Below are 10,000 nucleotides of genomic sequence, written 5' to 3'. Positions count from 1 at the left end.
CTCTCTCTCTCTCTCTCTCTCTCTCTCTCTCTCTCTCTCTCTCTCTCTCTCTATCATTTATGTGGGATACCAGAGAACTTCAAATCATTCATTATCATTTATGCATTATTATTGCTCTGGCGCTCTAAAACTAACTTATTATTGGACTTTCTACGAAGGGTATGTAAGACATTACCTTACCATATATAAATAAGACCATTTCATTTCAATACCTCTGAACAATTCCTTATTGTTTTTTAATTTCTTTCCTTTTTTATTTTCCTTAAAAGAATCACTGATAATATTCTCTTGGAGGATTTAATGTGTCACAGTATTATTGGAACCTCTCTAGCTCGGTAAGTAGGCATATATATATATATATATATATATATATATATATATATATATATATATATGTGTGTGTGTGTGTGTGTGTGTTTGTGTCTATATATCATTCGGAAACTTTGAGTCTTATTAAAGCTTTAGCAAATAGGCTAGTTAGTTACAACTCAAAGAGCTATGGAAATAATAATGATGGGAATAACACTAAGAGACGGTAAAAGAGCAACAAACACCTCTCCATCCATGCTACGACCAAGGAGAGCCAGGCAATGGCTGCTGATGACTCAGCAGGTAGACTTATGGGTTTCCCCAAATCCCCATCCTTACTTCCCAAGGTTGGTGAGGTTGCAGACATTATAGGAAACTATGGAGCATGAATGGGATTTGAACTCCCGTCCAGCAGAATGCCAGGCTGGAACGTTTCCAATAGACTACCATTAGTGAATCGCCAATCTTTAGTAATCTATTAAAATATATTTGAAAATTTTTTCCAAATACCAAAATAAACAGATTTTCCAGGATCTAAGATTAGAATTCATCACAGAGACATCGCATAATATACGCACTAGCTCCTACTTACACACATACGCAGTTACACACGCGCGAGCGCATTAAATCACACACATACACGGTTTCCCTTTTTAATGATAAGTCCTTTGATATCTCCGCTACAGCCTAATGAGCTACAGCCACTTCCACGGTGTGAATATAAGGGAAAAATATCAGCAGCCAAGCATCTGCCAACTTTAATTAGTCTGGGAATTATCAACAGTGGCTAGTATGAATATATAGTGAAAGATATGGAAGCAAGTAATTTGGTGAAAACGAGAGCGTAGTATATTTATGTATGTCATACGGTATATATATATATATATATATATATATATATATATATATATATATATATATATATATATATATATATGTATATTATACTGTATATATATGCATATATGAATACATACACATATATATGTATATGTTTATATATACATGCAGTATATGTATATCAATGAGAGCAATAAGCATTCTTTACATATGGGAAAGGTAAAAGCAATGCCTAACTAATAATCATAAAGGATTAAAGTTATTTCATATACCTGGGAAGTGGACAGCGTATATAGGAAAGAGAGAGGAAGAGCTTTTAAGGGCACAGTGTATTATGAAACATTCGGGAAAAACATTTAAAAGTTATGTGTGTTCGTGGTTAACTTATGGAGATGTTCGCATGTAACTGAGGATAAGTGAAAAAAAAAAAAACAATGTGCTGTGATCATGAAAAATAGCGAACAAGCAAAGTTTTATATAACGAAACCAAAGCCAGTGATGAGACTTGTTTACGCTTTGCCTACAAGACGGATTGATTTTTTCGTGGATGCAATTTGAGAGAGAGAGAGAGAGAGAGAGAGAGAGAGAGAGAGCGATGCAATTTAGAGTGTGTCATATAGTAGAGAGAGCCAGCATGGACTTGTGAATTTTTTTTTGAGAATGTGAAAGTTGATTTTATTGGAAGAAATCTACAAGATGGAATGATGTACGTTAGTATGGATGATTAAATGATACAATAGATTAATTTGTATAGGTATATGAAATGGTAATTAATGAATGATGGTGGAATAAGAGGAGAGGTATATCAAACAGTAAATGAAGCTAGGAAGTTAGTAGCTCAGAACAGAATTTGAAAGAGGAGGATAGTTAATGGGAGCAAAGTTCAAACATTAAGGTTTAAAGACCGCTAATGAATGGCGATGGCAAGGGACAGTGGCATTGCCCTATCAAGCAGGACTATACCCTAGAGACTGACCATATATACATATGCTTAGCGTCCAAGCCCCTCCATCCAAGCTATAACCAAGGAGGGCCAGGCAATGGCTGCTGACGACTAAACAGATAGACTTATAGGCTCCCCCAAAACCAACATCCTTATTTCACAAGATGGTGAGATTGCAACGACTAAAGGAACTAATGAGTTTGAACAGGACTCAAACCGCAATATGGCGTTCACCAGTCAGGGACGTTACCACATCGGCCACCACATTGTTTCACCAACTGTCTTAAATGGAAACTGGGTGTGAATCCTGAATGCGAAATGAAGAAATAGGGTGGCAGTTGTTAATTGAAACTTCGGAAGCAGGTTAGCGCATGCGCAGAGTAATTTCTAATAAGATTCTTTGAGGTGATTTGGTCATTTGTGGCTTGTAGAGGATAACAGATTGGGGAAAAGAATATATCTTTCGGAGGGATAAGAGTGATGCCAGAAATATTTTACATAAATGAAGAGAAAGATATGATGGAACGAAATTTGATGACATTAAATTCCAGAGATGTAATATGCCTGTACTATCAATAGATTAATCCCTTAATTGAAGGGAAGTAATAAAACACGCAAGTTCAAGTAATATTGCATAATAAAAAGTTATCGCTTATGTGATAGATCGTTTGCACAAGACAACGAAGGACCTGGTCGCGTGCAAATAAAAAGTTCACCCTAAACAAGAATAGTTCTTCCGTGCAAAAAGTTGTTTACGATTGACCTCAACTCATCTGCCATATTCACTCTCAAAAAAAAAAAAAAAAAAAAAAAAAAAAAAAAAAAAAAAATCAAGAAAAGCTACAAGGGCCCTCAGTAGAGCGCAGACCTCCGCCGCGGCAGCTTATTTCTCGACCTTTCGCTTCACCTTTACCTTGACCTTTGACCTTAACATGTATAAATTGGCGTGGATTTCCATATACCTAAATAGGAACCAAGTTTGAAGTCTTTGTGACAACGATGTCCAAATTCATGGCTGATTACGCAAATTAGACATTTTGCTTGACCATGACTTTGACCTTTGACCTTGACCTTCCAAAATTTAATAATTTCCAGAATTTTTACGATGAGGTATATCTTTATCTTTACGTAAATTGGATATTTTGCTTGACCGTGACTTTGACCTTTGACCTTCCAAAATTTGATCATTTCCAGAAATTTTACATAAAAGTTAATCCCTGCAAGTTTCATTACTCTCCGATAAAAATTGGCGCCAGAAAGCTGTCCACAAACAAACAAACACCACACACACAAACAACACTCAAACACACAAACAGGGGCGAAAACATAACCACCTTCCAGCTTCATTGACAGAGGTAAATGTCTCTCGAAAACCGGTCCAGCCGTAAAAACTTGTGAGTCAGTTAGCAGATGTTTAATTTCCTTAGTTGAAATTCATTACTTCCTTTTTCGTAATGGTTTGAGGCTTTCGAACCAGTTGTCAAGACGGTGAGGAATTATATCTGTCTTTACGTCAATAGGATAATATATCAAAATGAAAAACTTTTATTTTAGAGTTTTCAAGGGTTAAGATAAAATAGAATAGTTGTTAAATACTCTTTTGTAATCACTAATAGTCTATGAGCTGTTTCAGGAATTTGGTAAACTTCTCTATTACCTATTTGATATTGTTTTAATTGACAAATATCTAAAATATTGCATATTGAAGCTGAAATACTGAAGAACATCATATTCATATTAATATTTATAAATGGTATATACAGTTTGTTCCACACAAAAGAAATTTCTAGGCGTAAATATAAGACTGATGTTTATATCATGTGATATGCATCTCAATAGTACTTCACTTAAGGTTTATAGATATATAAATGTTAACTTTATTCTTTGCTCTGCGAATTTTTGCTAAATCACAAACTCGATGCCACGGTCAAAAAAGCATTTCAGAATCTCATCCACGTCACAAAAAAAGTTCCCTTCGATGCTTAATATCTGTGATTTCAATTCCAAGATTTGTTGCAATGTCATTACAAAGTATTGCTGAAGGGTAGTTACAAGCATTTTTAGCCTTTTTTTTTTTTGTTTCAGGAGCCAGAGGCTGTTAGAAACCGTCCTGATCTTGTTCGTTCCAGTCCGAATTTATAAAAAAAGTACATTCTTTGGTGAATTCCTTCTATTGAGGCTTATGATTTTACACACACGCACAAGCACTTGCAAAGGGACACAGTGTTTGTGTGTGTGTGTGTGTGTGTGTGTGAGAGAGAGAGAGAGAGAGAGAGAGAGAGAGAGAGAGAGAGAGAGAGAGAGAGAGAGAGAGAGAGAATTCACAACAGTGTTAGAATTATCTTTTCGTCATATACCTAACTCTTAATTTTGAATTTACACTTTTTTGCTTTCCATCATTCTGTTTATCTCAATAAATCTAACCATTTCAATTCAATATGGAAAAAGCTTTTAGAATACAAAAACTATTGATCGTTTCTCAAAATGTGTTGCGCTTTAGATCAAGAAAAGAATGGAGAAAAAAGGATGACGAGAAAAAGATGATACAAAAAATGTTGCTCTGGGGAATTTTCTATCACACTTCTTAGCGTTACCCAAGGGAAGCATCTACAACAGAAGATAGATGAGAATATATAACAAAATAAAAATTCTGCCAGATCGTGTAGTATACTGTATGCGTAATATATATTTGTATATATAAATATGTATGTGTATATATATATATATATATATATATATATATATATATATATGTATATATATATATATATATATATATGCAACTGTATATATATATATATATATACAAATATATGTAAATATATATATGTTTATATATATATATATATATATATATATATATATATATATATATATGCGTATGTGTGTCTGTATGTATGTATGGCTCTATCCAACAGCCCTATATATGCTGTGTATTCAAGTTTATTCCTTAAGTAGGATCGAAGTTTGTCTCTTGTTTTTTCATAATTATCTAAAACCTACATCTCACAAACCCAGAGAGGAGCTAAAGAGACAGATAGTTTCAAGGGACTATCCAAACGCTAGATAAACCAGATTAGCTAAAGAGTATCTGAGAATATATGTGACAGATGTTGATGTGATGAGAGAAGTAGTGAGTCACCAAATAGGCAAAGCAAGAAACATAGCAGGTTATCTGCAAAAGATTGTTGACAGATTGGAATCGTCGGTGGAAGCCCATGTAGGAATGTGTGAAACAATTGTTGAGCCAACTTCCCTTTATGGAAGTGAAGCCTTGATGTTGAATGCAAAGTAAAGATAAAAGGCTATACAGTATTAAGAATATCTATGTGCCTAGTGTGAGGATAACTGTCAGGGTGAGAAATTTGGAGATGCCTATAACTGGTAAATCAGCTTAGTTTAGTTGGAAAAAGGTGTGAGCTTTTCCTAACATGGTTCAGTCATATGGAGAGAATACATATTATGGAAGCAATATTACCTATGATGAGAGGCATATCCCGAAGAAAGTTGGATAGAAACTCATATACATAGGAATTGCACATGGGCTTACAAGATATTGTAGACAACCTTCACTGTCCTTCAACCTCACTTTGTCATGATGGTGCGACAAACATGTGATTTTCATGGTTTTCAAAAGAAGCCGAGAAACACGATTGTACAATTATGAATATCGAGCACTAAATACAATACAACTGCACTCATTCACACATAACATATGTATATACACACATACACACATATACTATATTTATGTATTCATATATATATATGTATATATATGTATATATATATACATATATATATATATATATATATATATATATATATATATATATATATATATATATATACATATACTGTAAACACACACACACATATATATATACATATATATACATATATACACACATATACATATATATACATATATATATGTATATATATATATATATATATATATATATATATATATATACGCTCATGTGTAAATATACATATAAATGTGTGTGTAGATACATATTCCTATATATGTGTATATATATATATATATATATATATATATATATATATATATATATATATAGATAGATAGATAGATAACACATATACATGTATATACATATGTATATAAGCAATGTTGAATCCTAAAATTGCTGTATGAAAATAACATACAGGATGTACATAGAGATTAGCTATAATAAAAGATGTTGGTCAAGAATAATAATATTAATAATAATAATAATGATAATAATAATGATAATAATAATAATAATTTCTTTTCTTACTCCTCTGATTTCTATTCCATCTGCTGTGAACATTGACATTTCAATTTCTAAGACTAATCTATTTCTTCCTTCTTGTCTCTTTCTTTCTTTACAAGAACATCCTATGCACTTTACACTTCCCTCTGTCTGTCTCCTGTTCGCTTCTCCTGTATCTCACTCTTCCAGAAAAGATCCTACAGCAAAAAGCAAACTGAAAAGAGAGAGAAAGAAATGCACATCGTGCCTTGAATCAAGTCGGGCACACCCGACCTCGCCAAGCGTTCTTTAAGGATGCTGGGAGCATCCTTATCTCGTCCGAAGCTTCACCCGAGGGCCCTAGCACAGTCTCGCCTCGCCCGACGTCATAGTCAGGGTCTAGTGTAAGAAAGAATTTTGTGTTTTTTTTTGCTTGTTTTGCTTTTTGCTTGAATTCGGTTCTTCACATCGGTTTCGAAGGGGTGTAGATGTTTCATGTTTTTGTATCGCTTAGGGAGTTTCTGTGATGTATAAACTTATGAGTTATAATATATTATTATTTTTTTATGATTATTTTCCTTTATTGGATAATTTCAAGGTATTTAATTTTACGATTACATTCCAAATGCATTGAATTATTTTACTCTCATGCTCCCCTCTGTTAATCTACCAGTTTCCTATTTAGAAAAAAAACCCCACTTTTTTTTTTAATGTAGAATTAATATTCTACTTTGAATCAAAGTCATATTATGCTAACAAAAGTATAAACATACGAACAAGCAGATCTACAAAAAAAGAAAAAAAAGAAAAAAAAAAAGAAGAAGAATCTGCAAGCAGAAGAATAGGACGCAAAGGGAGAAGACCTGAGATCACTTGACCATGAGACGAAAGTTTCCAGAGGTCATTCTTTTAATTGCTGCCGCTAAAAGACACGCATTGCAGGTGCAGGATGAAACCAGTTTTCTACGCTGGAAACCTGTTTGCCTGATCAATTTCCAGTTGTCAATGACCGAGCTTAATGGAGTTCGGAGATAGAATTAGCTCGGATTGCCTGGTTTATAAAGGATATTGGTCATTAGAAATTAGTGGGAACTTGGCTTTGGTTGTTTATGGGTGACTGACAATGAATGGCAGACGACGTGGTTGTCATATAAGTTCTTGAGACCAATACATAGTTTCTGATTTCTGACAGATCTTAGGAGAGTGGTGCGAGTGGCACTATGATACAGTGAGACCCTAATCATCATCATCATCATCATCATCTCATCCACGCCTATTGATGCAAAGGGCCTCGGTTAGATTTCGCAAGTCGTCTCTATCTTGAGCTTTTAAATCCATACTTCTCCATTCATCATCTCCTGCTTCACGCTTCATAGTCCTCATAGTCTAATTCAGTAAAGGAATAGGCTTACAAAGACCTTGCATATTCCTTTTTGGTCAATAATGATTACTTATTTCGTTTCACTTGTGAGGATAAATATCCCTTGTCATGTCTGGATGAAGTCGGTTATTCCAGGGCCGGAAAGTTTGGAAACTGGTCAAGCAGGAGGGCATAGTAGTTGACCAAGAGGCTCCACAAATCAAATGTAACCTTAGCTTACAGCACCAAAATAATTACATGCTCTCAGACACGCATAGGTTCTAATCCTGACCTAGGTGGACACAATACTCATGAAAAAATTCCCTTAAGGGTATCTATTCCAGAGGCAAAGGGAATAACATTGAAAAAACTTCGTGTAGCTCAACATTTCAACACACACGCGCGCGCACACACACGCACATACACACACACGCACATACACACACACGCTCATACATTATATGCTGAGGTCATCAATGGTAGCTACCTCACCTTTTAATTAGTCTAGGGCTCCATCTCAATTTGAGGTAGAAATTTACTTATATTGCACACAATATTGTGTTGATTTTCACAAACGTATCCACACACAGAAGCACACACACACACACACACACACACACACATATATATATATATATGTGTGTGTGTGCGTAGTTGTCATTGAATATGACAGATATTGTCAATTCAATGGAACATGCTTAAAATCTACTCCTACTCTAAACAAGCCACTGAAACACGGTCTTAACACCCCTATGGAAAATGAACGTAACGACGTAGTGGTTCAGTGTTCAGATTGTGATTTTTGGGACCCTCTCCGATCCCTGACTATCGCCCATAGATTCACCCAGCTGTAAATAGGCATCAACATTGTCTGAGGTCGAGAAAAAAAGGGGAGTGGGCCTCCAACTTCATTCCTAAATAAAGGATTTTCGAGTTGTTTTTATTATGGGAATAATACATTTCCTACAATATCAACTGTAGGCTACATAAGGGTTTCTACCCTAAAACATGATTCAAATTTGTGGTTCTAGGAATAATAGTTCGGATGACTATGATTTTGCCAATCAAATATCAGGAGGTAAAAGATATTACCGACTTTTGTGGTCATATTTTTGTCTGAACTAGGTTTTCTAAAAGGATCGAAGAATAACTCGTCTCATCCATGATAACTCACTGTAAAGTTTATAATACGTAACTATTTACAGGATTAGAAATGAAACTATGAGAGAGATTACTCGAGTGCCTTATGTGGATGAGATCATGGTGAGGGGTAGATGGAGATGGTTTGGGCATGCTCTTTGCACTTCCCATGAGAGATTAGTTCATCAAACTTTCAACTGGGATATACAAGGCACTAGAAGAGTTGGAAGACCCAAGCCTACATGGCTGAGGACTATGAAGCGTGAAGTAGATGATGAATGGAGAGCCATTGATTTAAGAGCTCAAGATAGACACGACTGGCGAAATCTAACCGAAGCCCTTTGCGTCAATAGGCGTAGGAGATGATGATGACGATGATGCTGAACTATTTACGCTATGTATGATAACATTTTCACTAATTCTTACTGGGGATACGAATGAACAAGTTCGGTTATAAATAAAATTTGGGGTTTACAATTATCTCGAAGCCGTGTAATGAATCTTTTATAATGGATGAGTTCTTTACAATGATGCAGCTATCACAATTCAGTCAAGTCAGTTTGTTTGTCTGTATGTCTGCAAAGCTATATATGGCACAGAAAATAAGCGCTTTGACAAATTACTGATTTTTCAGTTATGCATTTTGATACATACGTCTATAATGTTCAACAATTATGAACGTACATAATCTCGTCTTTTCATCTGTTGTTTTACAAATCCAGTGTATTTTGGAATAAAAACCGTTAATGATCTGCATATTGTATCTTAAATTTTATAAAAAACAATATTCAGTTCTGTCTCTTTTATTTCTATCATAGTGAAACGAATGAATTATTCTTTCTCATATTTCATTTCTTACACCTATCTAAGCAACATTAAAAATTCTTCCTTTCTGCGTTTCATTAGTTATCCAGTGATGTCATCAAAGCATCCAGATGAATGATTGATGGTTATAACCTTCAGTTAGAATGATTAATGTTATGTTTATTTTCTGTCATTCTAGTTTGGTAATAATTATGCTCTGATTACCCAAGTCAGTCTCAAATTTAAACAATGTACAATAAAATGTGTGTTTTTTTTTTTTTTTTTTTTTTTTTTGCACTTCTGAGTAATTTGCTGGCATGACAAAACTAATACAAATATCAAAGCGGCATTTATTTATCACAC

The 10,000-nt window shown here is 34.4% G+C and overlaps 1 protein-coding gene across 1 annotated transcript in view; it reads right to left on the bottom strand.

Annotated features, from left to right (window-relative positions):
- Positions 1–10,000, bottom strand: part of LOC137615071 (uncharacterized) — a 25,224-nt gene that overhangs the window by 10,649 nt on the left and 4,575 nt on the right. The gene's annotated exons all lie outside the window — the stretch shown is intronic.

The sequence above is a fragment of the Palaemon carinicauda genome, chromosome 2 (assembly GCF_036898095.1).
Source record: "Palaemon carinicauda isolate YSFRI2023 chromosome 2, ASM3689809v2, whole genome shotgun sequence".
Taxonomy (NCBI): Eukaryota; Metazoa; Arthropoda; class Malacostraca; order Decapoda; family Palaemonidae; genus Palaemon; species Palaemon carinicauda.
Note: the sequence above shows the minus strand (reverse complement) of the source record. Positions and strands in the feature narration are given on the sequence as shown.